Below are 20176 nucleotides of genomic sequence, written 5' to 3'. Positions count from 1 at the left end.
TGGTTGTACACACTTGCTTTGCCCATTATAGTGTTTTCCATCATCCCTGCACAATGTTTCTGGGTCTGCACCCTGCCATGTCCTTTTTTGAGAGGTTCTGTGCTCTGCACACCTGCTGTGCCCATTATGAGGGGTTCCCATGTCTGTAGACCTGCTGTGCCCTTTTTTTTTTTTTTTTTTTTACATTCAAACACACAGCTGATTGTCTTCAACATCTCAACATCTCCCTGATTGCTTCCAAGTCAAGCCTATTATTCTCACCTGAGCTTGTTCCATCCCCTGTGCTACTGATTGGCTGTGCAGATCACACGCCTTGTAATACATAGGGTATATAATACCAACTTAACACACACTCCTCTGCTACAGAGCTGAGAGGAGCCTGTTTTCCCTGCAGTGTGTGTCATTACAGCGAACCACCAAAGGTCAGTTATTGAACTCAAATCCCCCCTACCTTTTTCCTTTTTTAATATCCATGCCTTATTTTGACATTTGTTTCTTTGCAAGATGGCACATGCCTATAAACCAAAACCCTTCTCCTTCTCTTTCTATCATAAGATAAGAAGAAGGAATCCAAGGCCCTGGCCTGCCATCTTTTTTGGGGTCAACGCCAAAGCCAAACTCTGCATAGTACCCAAAATCTCTATTCTTACTTCTCCAATAACAATTACTGCTTGTATCAGTGACTAGAAAACCTAATTAACTCCTTGGACCCAAGGCTGTGGGAGCCCATCTCTCAATACGTCTATGTACAATGTTTACAATGAAGAGACTAATGTTTTGTGAGTGTATATATATGTGTGTATGTATGTATACATACATACATACATACATACATACATACATACATACATGTTCAGATTGAGATCCTATGATGTCCTTGTGCTTTGTTGGAAGTTAACAGTCTCTTAAATTCTCAGATGAAAATTTTTTTTTTTTGTTATATGTTGGTGCCATACACTTACTCATACACATTTTATATATATTTTTCCCTTTTTAGAAACCCATGAAAACTGCTTCTTTGAAACTCCTGAGGAAGGAAACATACACTATAGAAAGAACTGAGTCTTTCTATGTCATTCCGAAACATGTAGAGTGTCCTGTGCTGTTTTATTTTCACTCCAGTGAGCTGACCCTTGGGTCTACTGGGATGATCTATTACAACACTATAGCAGTTAGATCACGATTGATTGTTGTCTCCTCCATCTCTTTGATCTTATATTGATTCTATGTTTGTAGATATTTTGCATATTTTGTACACAAAACTTTGTGATAATTTTTTTAAACAATACTACTGTATTCTATTCTTGCACCATATAATTATTTCCTGGTGTTGTACTGCCCATAATATCCCCCTTGGGGCACATACCCTCTTTTGGCTTTCTTCCTTATATATGGGATGTGGCAGAGACCCCCGGAAAAACTCAAACACTGGTTCCTCCCTATTTTCTTTATTTCATATTTAATTGGGTAGAAAATACCCGCTTGGCCACCAGTTGCTTTGGGAACCAATGCTTGAGCTATATTAGCTTTTTGAATGACTAGTATTTACTTTGAAAGTAATTAGAGACTGTTCTTTTTTCTACTTCTTTCGCTTTCTGCTCTTTTTTGCTCATTTGAGGAAAATGGCAGAATTATATAGTCAATCATGGGACAATTTTGTAACGAAACTCCAACAAGACTATGGGCAAAATGAATCTCGCGAATCAGAACTAAGCTTTTTGTTCTCCAACCTAACCAAATGGTTGGAGAAAAAATCGCTTACTTACTGGCATATCCAAAGCTTCAAGGACTACATCAAAGACGACCTAAATCCTTTAGGACTACGAGTCCAAATTTTTCCTTCTTTTGACAATATAAGTGTCACATTTAAAACTGCTTGGGAACAGAACCTCAAACTATGCTCTGTGGGAATGATGAAATTGTTAATGGAGGAATATCAAAGACGCATGATGGAGATAGATACAAACATAGATCAGATATACTCTAAAATCAAACCCCTAGAGGCCCATCCCTCCTTCCCAAACCTTAATGATAAATTAAAAAAACATATTGAACTCTTCAACAAAAATATTCTCTTGAAAAAAAGAGAACAAACTTCTTAGAGACAAACAAGCAACAGTCAGGGAGCAGAAGTCTTAAACGAAACCCAAGATATTATCTTAAACATTCAGACGCATCTGACTCTTCCTCTATATCATCAAATATTTCTCACTCCTCACATAGACAACCTGGACGCGACAGAACCCAAAAGATGCCAGGAGGGTGACCACCCCTTAGGCAATGACACGAAAAAAACATTTCCCAAATCCCAGTCCCGGACCCCTCGTGTTGGTGACCAAAGTCCCATGTCAACTTCGTCACTATCTGTCAATGACTCTAGCATACCACCATCAGTGGAAACCTCTTTACTGATACCTCCGGGTAAAATTCCATCAATATTTTTCCCAAAAAAACAGGGAAACCCCCAAGCACCACCAAATCCTTGACTACTACAGCTGCACCACCTTCTTTAGATGTGGTGAATTTGTCCTCACATATCCTTACCCCGGAAGAAACCTCAGTGCTTTCAAAAGGCCTCACCTTTTGCCCGAAGAACAAATTAGACAAATTTACAGTCATAAAGGATCTACATTTATATACCCATAAGTTGCTATTAAAAAGCACGTTTGACAAACACAAACATGACTATGAAGGTTGCTGCACCTTTAGTGAGTGACAAGCTCTCGATAATCTTAACTCCTTATTACAAGAAAGTGAGACCCCAGACCTAATAGACACTCTAGACCTGGAAGCTCTTTTGGAAGAGGATGGGGACACACCCATCAAAATCAAAAAATCTTCCCTCAAAAAGGCCTCTTCCATGTACCCAGCTCCCAGCTCAAACCATGGGGTAGCCACCTTTTTGAAAATGACGTCTCAGGAGATAAAATCGCTCAAATCTACGTCTCTTCACACCCCTAATCTGACAAAAAATGAAAAAATAGCCTTACATAATCTTTCTAACAATTACAATATCACCATTAAACCAAGTGATAAAGGGGGAAACATTGTCCTAATGGACAATGATCACTATAAAAAAATGTTTCAAAATTCTTAGAAACCGGGATTGGTACCGTCCAGTAGGCACCGACATCGTGGAGGCATTTAACAAGAAATTTTATCCCCTGAAGAAGTCATGTGATCGGTGACATCACGCGTAGGGACGGAATAGGCTTGTTCATACTGCTGGAAGCATTATGAGCTCGCTGCTCGTAGGAGATAGGCATTTGATCTGTATACTGCTCAATGTGAGTACTTTTTACCTATGTTTTTGAATAAAGCGACCCCCCTGTTCAAAACATACTTCACTATATGGTATCTTTGTCCTGCATATACACTTTCTTATATACATCTGAGTTGTGGAGGAGGAGCTAGGACCCGCACTGGTCTAGGACCATAGCTATATACATCCAGCTGCCATAAGGATCTTGGAACGCTGGCAAGCGTGGACATAGGGACATGATTGAGGCTCAAGATCCTGCGCTTTTAGCGACTATCTCTGCGGTTGACCTAGCACCGCTAGGTAAGGGGCCATTACCCACACTAGTGTATGTTGCACGAAGAGGACACAGAGTGTATTGCATCCCAAAACACCTCACTGCTGTTTTTTTGAGCACTGTTGTCTGCACTTCTATAAGACTTTTTTTTTTGCACATTTTTTTGCTGGATTATTGGCATGTCATTTATTACCTTTGGACATCTAGCACTCTTAATCACTGTATTGAGGCATTTTAATACCAATTTTGGCCACTATTCACTGCAATATTGATTTATAATATTTATTTATTCACTTTATGCTTTGTTCGAATTTGTCTGAATAATTACACTCAGGTCACCTGAGCACTAGCACTTTATTATATGTTTTTTTGCACTATTGATTATATATATATGCATTGTATGATTTTTAGATATATTTACGTTGTACTGTTCACAACCAGTTTATTTACATCACTTCCCTGGATTATTAATACATTTTAGTATTTTTACACTTCACAAGGTTTTTAGCAACCAACACCAACCTATGCGTTTTTTTTTTTGTTTTTTTTTCTGCGACCTTGTTATTTTTATTTATTTATGCGATTCTATGTGCTGTTGGGTATTAGCACATAGGAAATTACCACATACGGAGATCTATAGCACTCTTTTCTGGTTAGCGCAGCACCCCTCCCTCTTCTACTAAGAAATTTTATCTATTTGTAGATGAGGTTTTCCAAAATAATATCATCTCCAAACAAACTTGGGAATTCATTCGAACTCCCCACCCCCGCATACCAACATTTTACGCACTCCCCAAATTATATAAAAATGTGAATGATCCTCCAGGGAGACCAATCCTCTCTGGGAATGGATCAATCACGGAAAACATATCTAGACTCATAGATGAACATATTAGACCTTTTGTTTTGGCCATTCCCTCGTACATCCGTGACACGATCCATCTCTTACAAATCTTGCAGGATGTCCAAATCCCGAGTCACTGCACCCTTGCAACTATCGATGTAGAGGCCCTCTACAGTTCTATTCCCCACTGTAGTGGGCTAGCCTGCATTCGGAAGGTCTTATCACAAACCAGTCACCATGAGGCTTCATTTAATGAGTTTATACTTTGTTCTTTAGACTTTATACTCAATCATAATATCTTTTCCTTTGATGGAAGACTTTTCCTCCAGGTACAGGGCGTAGCCAGGGGCACTTGTTGTGTCCCTGGCTACGCCAATCTGTACCTGGGGGAATGGCAAAAAAAATATTTGGCGATGAGGGTTTCTCTATGTACCTGTGCCACGTCATGTGGCACAGGTACATAGATGACATCTTCATCGTCTGGGATGGCACACAATCTCTCTTGAATGAGTGCCTAGAAGCACTAAATAAAAACCTGTTTAACCTCAAATTCACCATGACATCTGATAAGACTACCATCACGTTTTTGGATATTGAGATTTCAATCAATGAATCCAATGTACTATCTTCCAAACTATTTAGGAAACCCACCGCTGGAAATACGGTACTGCACTCGTCCAGCTTTCGCCCCAAACCTTTAATTAACTCAATTCCCTATGGGGAATATTTGAGAATAAAACGTAATTGTTCGAACCAGTCAGATTTTAAACATGAGGCCAATAAACTTAAAAATCGATTACTACAGCGTGGTTATAGTCACAAGTGTCTCAAAAGAGCTTTCAAACGTGCCAATCTAAAAGAGAGACATCAACTATTAATTGCCAAACAAAAATCCACCACTGATGTCAGTGCCAGAATAATCACTACCTACACAAACGATCACAATAATGTCAGACAGATATGCCAAAAATACTGGCACTTACTGACTTCCAATCCAACCATAGGCCCCCTTGTACCTCCGAGATCTCCAATTACATACAGACGTGCCACCTCTATGGGAGACTTATTAGTTCAAAGTGAATATAGGGGACAGGAGAGAGGTGACCCATGTACTACAGTGGGCACGTTCCAATGTGGATCTTGTGCCTACTGTAAGTACATGGACACACGGAAAAATATATACTTACCAAATGGCAAACATTTTGTGCCTAAACATTTCTCAAACTGCCAAACAGGAGTAGTGTATTTATTAATATGCAATTGCAACTGCTTTTATGTGGGGAAAACCCTACAGAAACTATGGCAACGCATCTATCATCACCTTAGGGCTATGCAGTCAGCTGACCCTGACCTCCCCTTGGGCAGACACGTAGCTCAGGTACACGGTGGCATTTGTCCCAAAATTTCTGTACTAGTATTGGATCGTTTGCACCCAAGTTCCCGTGGGGGTGATTTTAATAAGATCCTCCTACAACGGGAACTCCGCTGGATATCTAGACTTGACGCGACAATGCCACCAGGCCTGAATGAAGCCTTCAACTTGAAACCATTTCTTCCGGGTTTCTCTACAGGAGGCTATGACAAGGAATTATAAAAAAAGTCTTCTGCATTGCTTGCCATCTATTCTTTTTCCTTCCCTCCTTCTTTCCTTCCTTTTTTTCCTTTCCCTTCTTCCTCCTTTTTGTCTCCCTCTTTTTGGTGTTTGGATTTTGTCATGTATTTTTTGTCTAATTTATCTTATTCTTATTATGTCATTTAATAGCTTTGATTTGGGTCTATATTTGATGTTTATCCTTGATATAACAAAAATGCTCCTAGATAAAGCGGATATCCAATATTCTATCATACTGTTGAACATAATATGCTTACCTTGATTTTTATCAAATTCATTTGTCTCTCTCTAATGTACATCTGTATTGTAATATCTATAGGAATCATATATGTTTGTGATTGCTTTTTCCTTTTTAGGGATCATCATCTGTACCCCCACTGTAAAGATGAGACTCCCACATCTGGACAGCCCAGGATATACTGATCAGGCTTCTGTAATTAATAACCTTTTCCTCAATTAATTTTATAATATTACGTTTGAATACAAGCTTCTTTTGTTATAACTTTTTTATATTTGGGTCTAAAACTATGTGGCTTCTGATGTTGTCCTCGCCAGGATGGCTCGTCGGTGTTCCCCGACACAGAAAGGCCTGATTCCCTATCCTGGGGACAGAGGCATTCCTCTAGCAGCACTGCTGCACATGCGCCCGACGAGCTGTCCCGCGCCTGCGCAATGGGTGAATTTCTATCTCCACTCAGCCAGGCTGCTTACCTTCCGTGTCGGCGGCCTCCGTAGACGTGTGACGTCACCGCGCCTGATGACACGCCGGCGTCAGACGCCGCTCAGGCCGAAGAGTCACGATGGGTGGGCCCCTTTTTTTTTTTTTTTTTTTTTTTTTTTTTTTTTTAATACATCTATGTATAAATATGTCAGGAGAGTGTCAGATGAGAAGATGACATGGTGGATGGGTAGGTGGGAAATATTTTCTGGCAACCTGTTTAGCAATCCCTTCAAGGGAAACTACTGGCTGTCATTCTAAAGGCCTATTATAAGGAAAGATATTAAAAGATATTCTACTCTGGTAACTGTATGGGGTTAATACCTGTATAAATAGTATTCAGTATACTGTATGCATGCCATTGTTGCATTATTTATATTTTCTATTAGCTTACATGCAGATCAAGCAAAAAGTGACCGTTACAGGGGTTGGGGAAAACCATATAACACCGCTGGGGCGATTGCAATGGTCTGCTGCATCAGATTGCATTATATATATATATATATATATATATATATATTGCAATCTATCCTTTATGCCCATAGCTCCACCAGAATTCTGAATTTCACTTTACAAAAACTGACAATCCCGCCTGAGACTATCTATGCGATGTAAGATCACTGCAGTTCCTGAGCCTGTACATCTGCTGTGTCCATTAGGGGTTTCCACCATTCCTTCGCTGACTTACTGAGTATGCACACCTGTTGTGCCCATTATGAGGAGCTCCTACCATACCTCTGCTGAGTTTCTGAGCTCAAATACCTGTTGTGCCCATTATGAGGGGTTCCTACCATGCCTCTGCTGAGTTTCTTAGCCTAAACATCGGTTGTACCCATTTTGAGGGGTTCCCACCATCCCAGTGCTGAGTTCCTGGTTGTACACACTTGCTTTGCCCATTATAGTGTTTTCCACCATCCCTGCACAATGTTTCTGGGTCTGCACCCTGCCATGTCCTTTTTTGAGAGGTTCTGTGCTCTTCACACCTGCTGTGCCCAGTATGAGGGGCTCCCATCATCTCTGCGCTGAGTTCCCATGTCTGTACACCTGCTGTGCCCATTTTTTTTTTTTTTTTTACATTCAAACACACAGCTGATTGTCTTCAACATCTCCCTGATTGCTTCCAAGTCAAGCCTATTATTCTCACCTGAGCTTGTTCCATCCCCTGTGCTACTGATTGGCTGTGCAGATCACACACCTTGTAATACATAGGGTATATAATACCAACTTAACACACACTCCTCTGCTACAGAGCTGAGAGGAGCCTGCTTTCCCTGCAGTGTGTGTCATTACAGCGAACCACCAAAGGTCAGTTATTGAACTCAAATCCCCCCTTCCTTTTTCCTTTTTTAATATCCATGCCTTATTTTGACATTTGTTTCTTTGCAAGATGGCACATGCCTATAAACCAAAACCCTTCTCCTTCTCTTTCGATCATAAGATAAGAAGAAGGAATCTTGAAAGCTCGGTGTCCCTGATTAGGTATTTTCTTTTATTGATTTTTTTAGATACATGCCAAGTCCATCCACCAGTGGTGGCTCTTGTGAGCCCTGGCCTGCTGTCTTTTTTGGGGTCAACGCCAAAGCCAAACTCTGCATAGTACCCAAAATTTCTCTTCTTACTTCTCCAATAACAATTACTGCTTGTATCAGTGACTAGAAAACCTAATTAACTCCTTGGACCCAAGGCTGTGGGAGCCCATCTCTCAATACGTCTATGTACAATGTTTACAATGAAGAGGCAAATGTTTTGTGAGTGTATATATATATACATACATGTTTGTTCAGATTGAGATCCTATGATGTCCTTGTGCTTTGTTGGAAGTTAACAGTCTCTTAAATTCTCAAATGAAATTTTTTTTTTTTTCTTTTTTTGTTATATGTTGGTGCCATACACTTACTCATACACATTTATATATATTTTTCCCTTTTTAGAAACCCATGAAAACTGCTTCTTTGAAACTCCTGAGGAAGGAAACATACACTATAGAAAGAACTGAGTCTTTCTATGTTATTCCGAAACATGTAGAGTGTCCTGTGCTGTTTTATTTTCACTCCAGTGAGCTGACCCTTGGGTCTACTGGGATGATCTATTACAACACTATAGCAGTTAGATCACGATTGATTGTTGTCTCCTCCATCTCTTTGATCTTATATTGATTCTATGTTTGTAGATATTTTGCATATTTTGTAAACAAAAACTTTGTGATAATTTTTTTAAACAATACTACTGTGTTCTATTCTTGCACCATATAATTATTTCCTGGTGTTGTACTGCCCATAATATCCCCCTTGGGGCACATACCCTCTTTTGGCTTTCTTCCTTATATATGGGATGTGGCAGAGACCCCCGGAAAAACTCAAACACTGGTTCCTCCCTATTTTCTTTGTTTTTACTATAGGTAAAGACACAGATAATAAATCACAGATCTTATCTGAAATTCTAAAGTTTGCTAAAGAGCTGATTGGTTTTCTGTTGTCAGCCTACATAGCAGCAGGGGGAGATGGCAGGAGCAGGCACCGTCGCAGACAGAAACTGATACTTCTAGGAAGTGGTCAGATCCCTACTTAACTTACATGGGTTACAACAATGGGGAAACATGCAAGGGCTAATATCCTTTAATGATACCTTTTTAGTAAGGTCTGATGACAGGACCAACTTTTAAAATACTGATTTCCCTTATCGTCTTTCAGGACAGCACATGAGAGAGAGGCTCCACCCACTAGGAAACAGGAAACACAAACTCCACCACATTTTAAAAGGAGGCTCCTCTCCACAGCTCGTCAGTTTTTGTGTTTCCTCCGGCAAGGGAACACCTAGTAGGGGCCAGGGTCTCTTATGGTGCTATCCTGAGAGGCCAGGCTGCCTACCCCACCATACCTATTTTTTTCCTCCAAGAGAGTCCGATCCTCCCACACCGCGCCACAGGGTTGCTGGTAAGTGGGCTCCTTTTTTCTCTTTCTTTGCTCATGATGAGCTGAACCGTTCCTGGAGCCGCTCCTTAGGCGGCGGCAGCCGTTCGCGGGCCTTTTTTAAACCGCATGTCGGCGTTACTGGCCGCCGCCATATTGGAAGAGTACAGACTCGACCGGTCGGAAGTGAGGTATCCGACGAGGGGAAGGCACTAGAACGGGCGCATCATTTCCGATCGGAAGTGGCGCAGAGGAAGAAGGGAGGAGCGGTCCTGGTGCCTATATTCCGGTTCCGGTCGGGCGCAACGGCGTTTTTTGACTCCGGAACCGACGTTCGTAAGAGCCACCGATCGGTGCAGCACCACTATGGATTCTGTGGCAGCTGCATGTGGGACAGGCACAGGCACCAGCAAGGCCCAGGTAAGAGGCTATAGTGAATATCCTGATTACTTTGGTGCCCCTCTCACAAATGTTTTTTCCCCCTTGGTGGCTGGGGCCTGTCTGGGCACATGGGGTTAACTGTTGTTCCTCCTGTGCACCTGTGGTGAGTCCGTTAGGAGGAAGCTTTGGCTTAATGAATGCTGGTGTTTTTTTCTCTTTTGTCATTTTTTTCTGGCAGGCTAAGAGCTCTGAACCAGCCATTAAAAAGAGATGCCCCTCATGTAAAGCAAAGTTACTGGAGGGTTGGAAGAAGACTTTATGCCAAATTTGCATTGACTCCTTAGTCAAGGAAGAGGCTTCTTCTGCGTGCAGCGACATAATCGCATCAGTTAAGAAAGAGCTAGATGCTACTATACAGGCTTTTCGCTCTTCTCTTGTAACACCAGCATTAAGTCAGGCAACTACCTCAGACCCCTCTCAGGACTCACACTTAACCCCAACGGTAGAGGCTGAGGCTGGCCCGACTACCCAAAAGGGGCATTCCCCCTCATACTCTGGGGAAGAGGAGGAGGAGGAAGAGGAAGAGGCAGATGCACCTTCTAGATACAAACTGTCCTTGGAACAAGTAGACAGTCTGTTGAAAGCAATTTATGCAACATTGGGAATGGAGGAAGAAAAAAGAGAATTATCGCTGCACGATAGAATGTATGAAGGGCTTGGTGAAGCAACAGGTCGCACTTTCCCTGTACATTCGGTAATCTCGGAGACCATTAAGAAAGAATGGGCTGACCCAGAGAGAAAACCCTTTTTCCCAAAAGCTCACAAGAGGCGTTTCCCATTTAATGATAATCCTGAGTCACTTTGGAATAAAGTCCCGAAGTTGGATGCAGTTTTTTCCCAAGTATCTAGATCAACGGATCTGGCATTCGAGGACATGGGTACTTTGAAGGATCCTATGGATAAGAAGGCGGACCAACAGCTTAAGAAAGCCTGGCAGTCCATTGTAGGGAATCTCAAGCCTGCTATGGCTATGACCTGTGTCTCCAGAAATATGGAGTTCTGGCTGAATCAGCTAAAAGCACATATTATAGCTGATTCACCCAAACAGGAGATTCTAGATTCCTTCCCAACCCTTATAGCAGCTGTAGCATATATCTCTGATGCCTCTGCAGATTCTATAAGAATGTCAGCTAGGTCAGGGGCCCTGACCATTGCAGCCAGGAGAGCGTTATGGTTGAAGACATGGCCTGGGGACGCAGCTTCCAAAAATAAGTTATGCGGAGTGCCATTTTTGGGAGATCAGCTTTTTGGTCCCGATCTAGAATCTATTTTGGATAGAACAGCTGATAAGAAGAAATCCTTTCCTGTTAAAAAGAAAAAGCAGCCAGTTAGGCGGTTTTTTCGACCTCAAAAAAATCAGGAAAAGAGTAACAGGCCCCAAGAAAAAAGAAGGAATTGGGCGGCGCAGAGAGGAAAAGGCAAAGGGAATGTCCTTTTCAATCCTCCTACGCAGGCCAATAAAACACAATGACTTGGTGGTGCCTGTGGGAGGAAGGCTTCAAAAATTCCTTCCTCTCTGGGCAAACATAACAAAAAACCCTTTTGTTTTGGATTTAATAGCCCAGGGTTACAGGATAGAGCTGTTGAACCTTCCTCCAGAGAGGTACTGCATAACAAATCTGCCAAAGGACACAACAAAAGCCCTAGCCATGAAGAACCTGTTAGGGGATCTGATAAAACAGGGTGTTGTGGTTCCGGTGCCTCCGGAGGAAGATTGCCAAGGGTTCTACTCCCATATCTTTCTGATAAAGAAACCATCAGGAAGCTTTCGGCTCATCCTCAATTTAAAACCGTTAAACAGGTCAGTCCAATACAAGCGATTCCGCATGGACTCCATCTTTTCGGTAAGAAATCTCTTAGTCAGAGGATGCTTTATGGCATCAATCGACTTAAGGGATGCGTACCTGCATGTACCTATAGCTGTTCAGTCCCAGAGATATCTGAGGCTGGCAGTGAATATGGGGAGGGAGGTTCTGCACCTTCAATTCAGGGCCCTCCCGTTTGGTCTATCTTCCGCCCCTCGGATATTTACCAAAATTATGGCGGAAGCCCTAGCTCCCCTCCGGCTACAAGGGATTGCGGTTATCCCTTACCTGGACGACCTCCTTTTCTTTGCCCCTTCCAGGGAAAGATTACAGGAGGATCTGATCAAGGCTCGCAGTCATCTGGAGACCCTAGGTTGGATTATAAACATCCAAAAATCAAATTTCAATCCAGCACAAAGAGTCCAATTTCTGGGGTATCTGATAGACTCAGTGGATCAAAAGATCTTTCTTCCAGAAGAGAAGAAAGTGAAGGTATTGCAGGCAGTATCCAGCCTTCAGACGAACCTGGAGGTATCCGTCAGAAGGATTATGTCAGTACTGGGAACCTTGACCTCAACCATGCCGGCCATTCAATGGGCCAGACTCCATTTCAGACCCCTTCAGAGTTTTCTCTTAAAGATCTGGGATCACAGTCCAGAAGCTTTAGACTCAAAGGTAAAGCTTCCCACCAGGGTAAAAAAGACCCTTTGGTGGTGGAGAAATCAGGCAGTGCTGTCAAGGGGTTTACTCTGGTCCTTCCCAACAGAGAGAAGGATGACCACAGACGCCAGCAGTTGGGGATGGGGAGCACACTTGGGTCAAGACATAGCTCAGGGAGTTTGGTCCCCAGTGGAAGCAGGAAGGTCATCAAATTGGAGGGAGTTAAAGGCAGTCGCCTTAGCCTTGGTTGCCTTCTCTCCAAGCCTTCAGGGGTCCCATGTGCAGATATTGTCAGACAACGCCACCACAGTGGCATACCTGAACAAACAAGGGGGCACAAGGAGCGGGACTCTTCTATTGCTATCTTCAGAGATCCTAGGATGGGCAGAGAGTCATCTACTTTCCCTGTCAGCAGTACATCTCAAGGGCACGCTGAATGGAGTAGCAGACTTCTTGAGCAGACAAAGGATTCAGGAGGCAGAGTGGAGTTTGAATCCAGAAATATTCACTCTAATAACCCAGAAGTGGGGATGCCCGCAGGTGGATCTATTCGCATCAAGAGAAAATGCTCAGCTCCCTCAGTTCTTCTCCCTGCACCGAGACAACGGATCGATAGGGATAGATGCCCTGGCACATCCTTGGAATTTCCAGCTGGGTTATGCCTTCCCCCCTTTTCAGATGATTCCTTTAGTATTGAGGAAGATACAGAAGGAGAAGGTGTCGGTAATCTTGATCACCCCGTACTGGCCAAAAAGGGCCTGGTTTTCCTCCATTCTACTAATGTCAGTCAAACCATTCTGGCAGCTTCCCCTCAGACAGGACTTATTACTTCAAGGTCCAGTGTATCATCCGGATATAGCAAGACTAAGTCTCACAGCTTGGTATCTGAGGAACAGCTGTTAAAAAACAAGGGTTTGTCAGAGCCTCTAGTATCTACTTTACTGGCTAGTAGGAAGAAAGTGACTAGAGATATCTACGCGAAGGTTTGGAAAGTCTACAACTCCTGGTGTCGCTCGGCAAACCAAAATTCAGAAGACATTGTGTCGGTTCTGGAATTTCTGCAGACGGGGGTGGACAAAGGGCTGGCAATTAGCACTCTTAAAGTGCAAGTGGCTGCCCTAGGAGTATACCTGGATCAACCTATTTCCTCAGTTCCGTTGGTCAAGAGGTTCTTTAGGTCACTTACTAGATCCAGACCAGTTCCCAATAGACACTTTCCAAAATGGGACTTGACAGTGGTCTTACAAGTTCTCACAAAAGATCCTTTTGAACCATTACAGTCAATCTCGTTAAAGAATTTAACTCTAAAGACGATATTCTTAGTGGCAGTTACGACTGCGAGAAGAATTGGAGAACTTCATGCTCTTTCAGTTAAAGAGCCCTTTATGTCAATTTACCCAGACAGGATTGTGCTCAGAACAGATCCTGCGTTTTTACCAAAAGTGGCATCAGTCCATAATAGGTCGCAGGAAATCATCCTGCCAACTTTTTGTTCAGATCCTTCAGGAAGTAAGGAAGAATTATTTCATAAGTTAGATGTAAGAAGAACTTTATTACATTACTTAGAGATAACAAGGGACTTCAGGTCTTCGGACTCTTTATTTGTTTTGTTTTCTGGCAACAGAAAAGGAAGGCAAGCTTCAAAGGGATCAATTGCCAGATGGTTAAGAATGGCCATTTCAGAAGCTTATGTCCAGTCGGGGTTGTCTCCTCCTCAGGGAGTACGAGCACATTCTACCAGAGCTCTAGCCACTACATGGGCAGAAAAAGCTGGTGCCACCCCATACCAAATTTGTAAGGCGGCTACGTGGTCAAGTTATCTTACGTTTGTCCGTCACTACAGATTGGATCTTCTGTCAGCTGATGATCAGGCATTTGGCAGAAAGGTCCTGCAGGCTGTTGTCCCTCCCTAGTTGGTAAGTCTCGATTATCCTCTCATGTGCTGTCCTGAAAGACGATAAGGGAAAATTCAAGTTAGACTTACCGGTAACTTGTTTTCCAAGAGTCTTTCAGGACAGCAAACTACCCGCCCTTCATGTTTATATATACATATTTATACGTATATGGAAGTGTGTGTGTATATATATATATATATATGCTGTGAATTAACCGTATTATGCTTATGTGTTCCAGCTTGGGCCGGAGGTACTCTACTACAACTGACGAGCTGTGGAGAGGAGCCTCCTTTTAAAATGTGGTGGAGTTTGTGTTTCCTGTTTCCTAGTGGGTGGAGCCTCTCTCTCATGTGCTGTCCTGAAAGACTCTTGGAAAACAAGTTACCGGTAAGTCTAACTTGAATTTTCTGTTTCTATTACTAAGTTAGTTTAAAGTGTTACTAAACCCAAGAGCCTGCATTCACTATATCTGGTCTCCCACAGTACACAGAACATGGACATGCAATAGTTTTAGTAAATATAAACTGCTAAATACCTTTTCTCATCAGCAGTATATAGCAGTCTTGTGACTTCTATCAGTTTCTGCTTAAAGCTTGTAGGAGTTTTCATTCTCCCCTGATTGTCCTATGAGGATGCAGAACCCCTGACCATCTGCCTGGACAATGCTGATTGGCCATGTACTGATTACATGCACTGTCCCAAGAAAAAAAAACACTTTAGCAATACATACCAAACTGAGCATGTGCAGCCTGCCCCCAAGGCTCTGTTCTATAAGGAGATGGTTTGGAGACTGTGAAAGAAGGGGAGGAGCAGAGAAGACAGGATTAAAACAGTCTTTTTACACAATGCAGAGGATTAACCCCTTAGGTTCCACAGTGAGTATAACAAGCATGCTTTACTGCATATACAGACTGATTTTACTGTTTTTGGGTTTAGCAACACTATAAAGTGGTTCTAAAGCCTAAATATTTTTTACCTTAATGCAATCCTCGCATTAAGGTAAAAAATGTTTAGGTATTAGTATCCCCCCTCATCCCCTCTTTAACTTACCTGAGCCCTCATTCGATCCAGCGCCATGCATGTCTGCAGCTCTTCTCTCCCCTCACTTCCAGGTCTCACTGGCTTTGTTGGGGCACCAGGAGTTATTGGCTCCCAGTGCTGTCAATCAAAGCCAGTGTCAAGGGAGCAGAGTCGAGTCCCGCTGTTTGTGTCAATGGCCGCAGCAGTGGGGCTCGGGTGCGAGCACGTACAGGTGCCCCCATGGAAAGCTGCTGGAGAGAAAGGAGGGGCCAGGAGCGCTGGCGGGGGACCTGGAAAAAAAAGGAGGCTTGTGGCCGCTCTGTGCAATTCTATTGCACAGAGCAGGTAAGCATAGACATGTTTGTTATTTAAAAAAAAAAAGAAAAATTTAACAAACTGAAAAAAATAAATAATTTCTTAAACTCAGTGAGGGCTGGAAAAAATGAGACTGGTTACTCCCTTCTCTTCTGGAAAGTATAAAGTCCAAAACAATACTAAGCAATTCACTTCCAATAAAAACACTGCAGAAGCCAAATGAGAAATTATAGTACCTGGACGGGCTATTTAAATACAGCCAGTTCTGGAATGAAAACACATCAAAACAGAACATAAGTATTGTAACATACAGTATCTCACAAAATTAAGTGCACCCCTCACATTTTTGTAAATATTTGATTATACCTTTTCATGTGACAACACTGAAGAAATGACCCTTTGCTACAATGTAAAGTAGTGAGTGTACAGCTTGTATAACAGTGTAATTTTGTTGTCCCCTCAAAATAACTCAACACACAGCCATTAATGTCTAAACCGCTGGCAACAAAAGTGAGTACACCCCTAAGTGAAAATGTCCAAATTGGGCCCAAAGTGTTTGTGTGGCCACCATTATTTTCCAGCACTGCCTTAACCCTCTTGGTCATGGAGTTCACCAGAGCTTTACAGGTTGCCACTGGAGTCTTCTTCCACTCCTCCATGACAACATCACAGAGCTGGTGGATGTTAGAGACCTTGCGCTCCTCCACCTTCCGTTTAAGGATGCGCCACAGATGCTCAATAGGGTTTAGGTGTGGAGACATCCTTGGCCAGTCCATCACCTTTACCCTCAGCTTCTTTGGCAAGGCAGTGGTCGTCTTGAAGGTGTGTTTGGGGTCGTTATGTTGGAATACTGCTCTGCTTCAGTATGTCACAGTACATGTAGCCATTCATGGTTCCCTCAATGAACTGTAGCTCACCAGTGCCGGTAGCACTCATGCAGCCCCAGACCACGACACTCCCACCACCATGCTTGAGTGTAGGCAAGACAAACTTGTCTGTGTACTCCTCACCTGGTTGCCGCCACACACGCTTGACACCATCTGCACAACATAAGTTTATCTTGGTCTCATCAGACCAGGTTCCAATAATCCATGTCCTTAGTGTGCTTGTCTTCAGCAAACTGTTTCCGGGCTTTCTTGTGCATCATCTTTAGAAGAGGCTTCCTTCTGGAACGACAGCCATGCAGGCCAATTTGATGCAGTGTGTGGTGTATGGTCTGAGCACTGACAGGCTGACCCCCCCACCCCTTCAACCTCTGCAGCAATGCTGGCAGCACTCATACGTCTATTTCCCAAAGACAACCTCTGGGTATGACGCTGAGCATGTGCACTCAACTTCTTTGGTCGACCATAGCGAGGCCTGTTCTGAGTGGAACTTGTCCTGTTAAACCGATGTATGGTCTTGGCCACCATGCTGCAGCTCAGTTTCAGGGTCTTGGCAAACTTCTTATAGCCTAGGCCAGTGATGGCGAACCTTGGCACCCCAGATGTTTTGGACCTACATTTCCCATGGTGCTCAAGTACACTGCAGAGTGCATGAGCATCATGGGAAATGTAGTTCCAAAACATCTGGGGTGCCAAGGTTCGCCATCACTGACCTAGGCCATCTTTATGTAGAGCAACAATTCTTTTTTTCAGATCCTCAGAGTCCTTTGCCATGAGGTGCCATGTTGAACTTCCAGTGACCAGTATGAGAGAGTGAGAGCAATAACACCAAATTTAACACACCTGCTCCCCATTAAACACCCGAGACCTTGTAACACTAACGAGTCACATAACATTGTGGAGAGAAAATGGCTAATTGGGCCCAATTTGGACATTTCCACTTAGGGGTGTACTCACTTTTGTTGGTTTAGACATCAATGGCTGTGTGTTGAGTTATTTTGAGGGGACAGCAAATTTACACTGTTATACAAGCTGTGCACTTACTACTTTACATTGTAGCAAAGTGTAATTTCTTCAGTGTTGTCACATGAAAAGATATAATAAAATATTTACAAAAATGTGAGGGGAGTCAGTTAAAAAAAATGTATGTGAATTTAAAACCAAAACATTTTTCTTAGTATCTGTGTATCATGCCTCACTGTATACATTTCACTGAAAGTGGACCTTCACCTGACACTCCCATCTTCTCTCATTCTTCTTCTAACCTCCTCCTTTCACATAATCTGAGAATTTTTAGCTGCATAGCAGGAGGTGAGTGGCGACCTGCTGTGCGGCACGGTCATCAACAGGCTGGGGACCGGTACTGGTTGGGGACCCCTGCATTAGCCATCTCTTGTTAGGGCATGCAGCCCGGTGTACCCCATGGCCAGTCCTGACCTGTATCCATGATTACATGCAGTCCTAAATGCAAGTACCAATCAGCTAGCAGCAGGGCTGGCCACTGCACCTGTGCCTCCCGGGCACATGGAAATGCCAGGATTCTTATCGCACATGGGCTAAACCTTGGGTGCACGGATCCTTAAGTCTGATCAGAAAAATGTGTTGTGGCAAGGGACATAAAAACCCTTCATGACTTCCTAATGCAGTTTTCTCAATTCTCTGGATCAAAATATTGCTCTCTCAAGCTGGCTATATACTAGTAGATTTTAAAAATGAATGTGTGTACGAATATTGCTATGAACATTCTTTGTACACTCAATGACTGGACAAATGTCAAAGTACTTTAACATTTTCTATTTCAGTCATTTTTATTAGTACTTTGACATTTCGTTTACATTTATTCCAAAATTGAATGTTAAAAGCAATCTTCAGAATGAAAAACATATTCAGCCTCCATGCACACTAGCATTTTTTTAAGCTGAAAAACACTGGATAAAAAACACTTAAAATAGTTTTTGTAGTAGCGTTTTAGGAGCCTTAAAGAGCGTTTAAGAGCATTAGCGTTTTATTAGCGTTTTTGCAGTAAAAGGGGAAAAAAAGCTTAAAAAAAAAAAACTATTAGGAGCATTTAGGAGTGTTTCTGCTGGAAAAACTCACCAAGAAACGCTACAAAAACTTTTTTTTTTTCTGCTCCTAGACACCGAAGCTAAAAAAACGCTAATAGACTAAAGTAGTGTGCACGGACACTTAGGATAGCACTATTTAGCTTCTGGGAGCTACTTTGAATTTTTGTGTCACAAATGTTGATTTGATTAGGAGATCAAACCAATCTTCCTAAAGTAGGGTCAAAGCTCTTTCCCTCCTGTATTTAATTTTATACATCAATTTTCTCTGTGGTTAAGCACCCATTTCTGTGATGTTTAGTAATATATATATTTTTAAATCTTTTAATCAGTTCTTTACCCACATAAAACTCGTCGAAGTGCTCTGATCAGGACCTACACACAGAATGACAGACTTCTTGTAACTAGATTAAAAAATTAGCTCAATGCTGCCCTCTGTAGTAAACAGCCATCTCCACAAGGTCTGGGCATAAGTTTTTTTTGGAACTGCCTCTGAGTTGAGCTGCTACTGTTGCTTTGCATTCACATTGACTAGTATGGGAAACAAAAGCAAAAAGAAATGCAAAAACACAATTCGTAAAAGTGTTTTTTTTGTTTTTTTTGTAAGATCTATTTATTATGCTCAATGGTTCATAAAAACTATTAACATATAAATGTCCTCCTTTAACTTATTTGTCTGCAATATACAAAAGGACTTTCTCCATTGCAGTGTGTATACGGCTCCACTGGTCAACCCTTAATTGAATTTAGTAGAGAACTGTTGTGTATTACCTCCAAAATGGGTATCACAGCATGCAGCTTACCAAATTCTTTGGCCCCATAAAGAGGTCTGATTGAAGTTTAGTGACACATAAACAGGGTCCAAGCAAAGACTGCCAGTCTATCATTTCCCAAACAACTGCTTGGTAGGGGCACATCAGCTTTAATCAGATCACATTGCAGGTAGAAACAGAAAGCAAAGGCAGATTGTGAAGATGAAATATGCTTATTATAAGAACTGTGCCCAACATAAACACACACCAATCAGCATAACATTATGACCACTGACAGGTACAGTGAATAACATTGATTATCCTGTATATAACAGCTGAAAGTTGGTGGGATATATTAGGCAGCAAGTGAACAAGTTGTCCCTGAATTTGATGTGTTGAAAACAGAAAAAATGAACAAGCGTAAGGATTTGAGCAACAAAGTCCAAATTGCAATGGCTAGATAATTGGGTCAGAGAATCTCCAAAACTGCAGGTCCTGTGGGATGTTCCCAGCCTTCAATGGTTAGGACCTACCAAAAGTGGTCCAAGGAAGGAAAACTGGTGAACCGGCGACAGGGTTGAAGGTAACCAAGGCTCAATGATGCACGTGGGAAGTGAAGGCTGGCCCATGTAGTGCCATCCAACAGAAGAGCAACCGCAACCACCTTTGTAGCTGCATGTTCCGTGTGTGCTCACAGTAAGACTCCACGACACCTTTCAGTG

The 20176-nt window shown here is 42.4% G+C and overlaps 1 protein-coding gene across 4 annotated transcripts in view; it reads right to left on the bottom strand.

Moving 5' to 3' along the window:
- Nucleotides 1-20176, bottom strand: part of PSD3 (pleckstrin and Sec7 domain containing 3) — an 864447-nt gene that overhangs the window by 606060 nt on the left and 238211 nt on the right. Inside the window, exon 1 of one of the 4 annotated variants that reach the window (XM_073598223.1) lies at nt 15151-15168. The exons of the other annotated variants lie outside the window; for them this stretch is intronic. The gene's annotated coding sequence lies outside the window, so the exon portion shown is untranslated. Of the gene's footprint in view, nt 1-15150; nt 15169-20176 lie in introns of those variants that run through there. 4 annotated transcript variants of the gene reach the window in all.

Source organism: Aquarana catesbeiana, linkage group LG01 (genome assembly GCF_042186555.1).
Source record: "Aquarana catesbeiana isolate 2022-GZ linkage group LG01, ASM4218655v1, whole genome shotgun sequence".
NCBI classification, from domain to species: domain Eukaryota; kingdom Metazoa; phylum Chordata; class Amphibia; order Anura; family Ranidae; genus Aquarana; species Aquarana catesbeiana.
The sequence above is the reverse complement of the archived record's forward strand: the minus strand, read 5'-3'. Positions and strand labels throughout refer to the sequence as shown.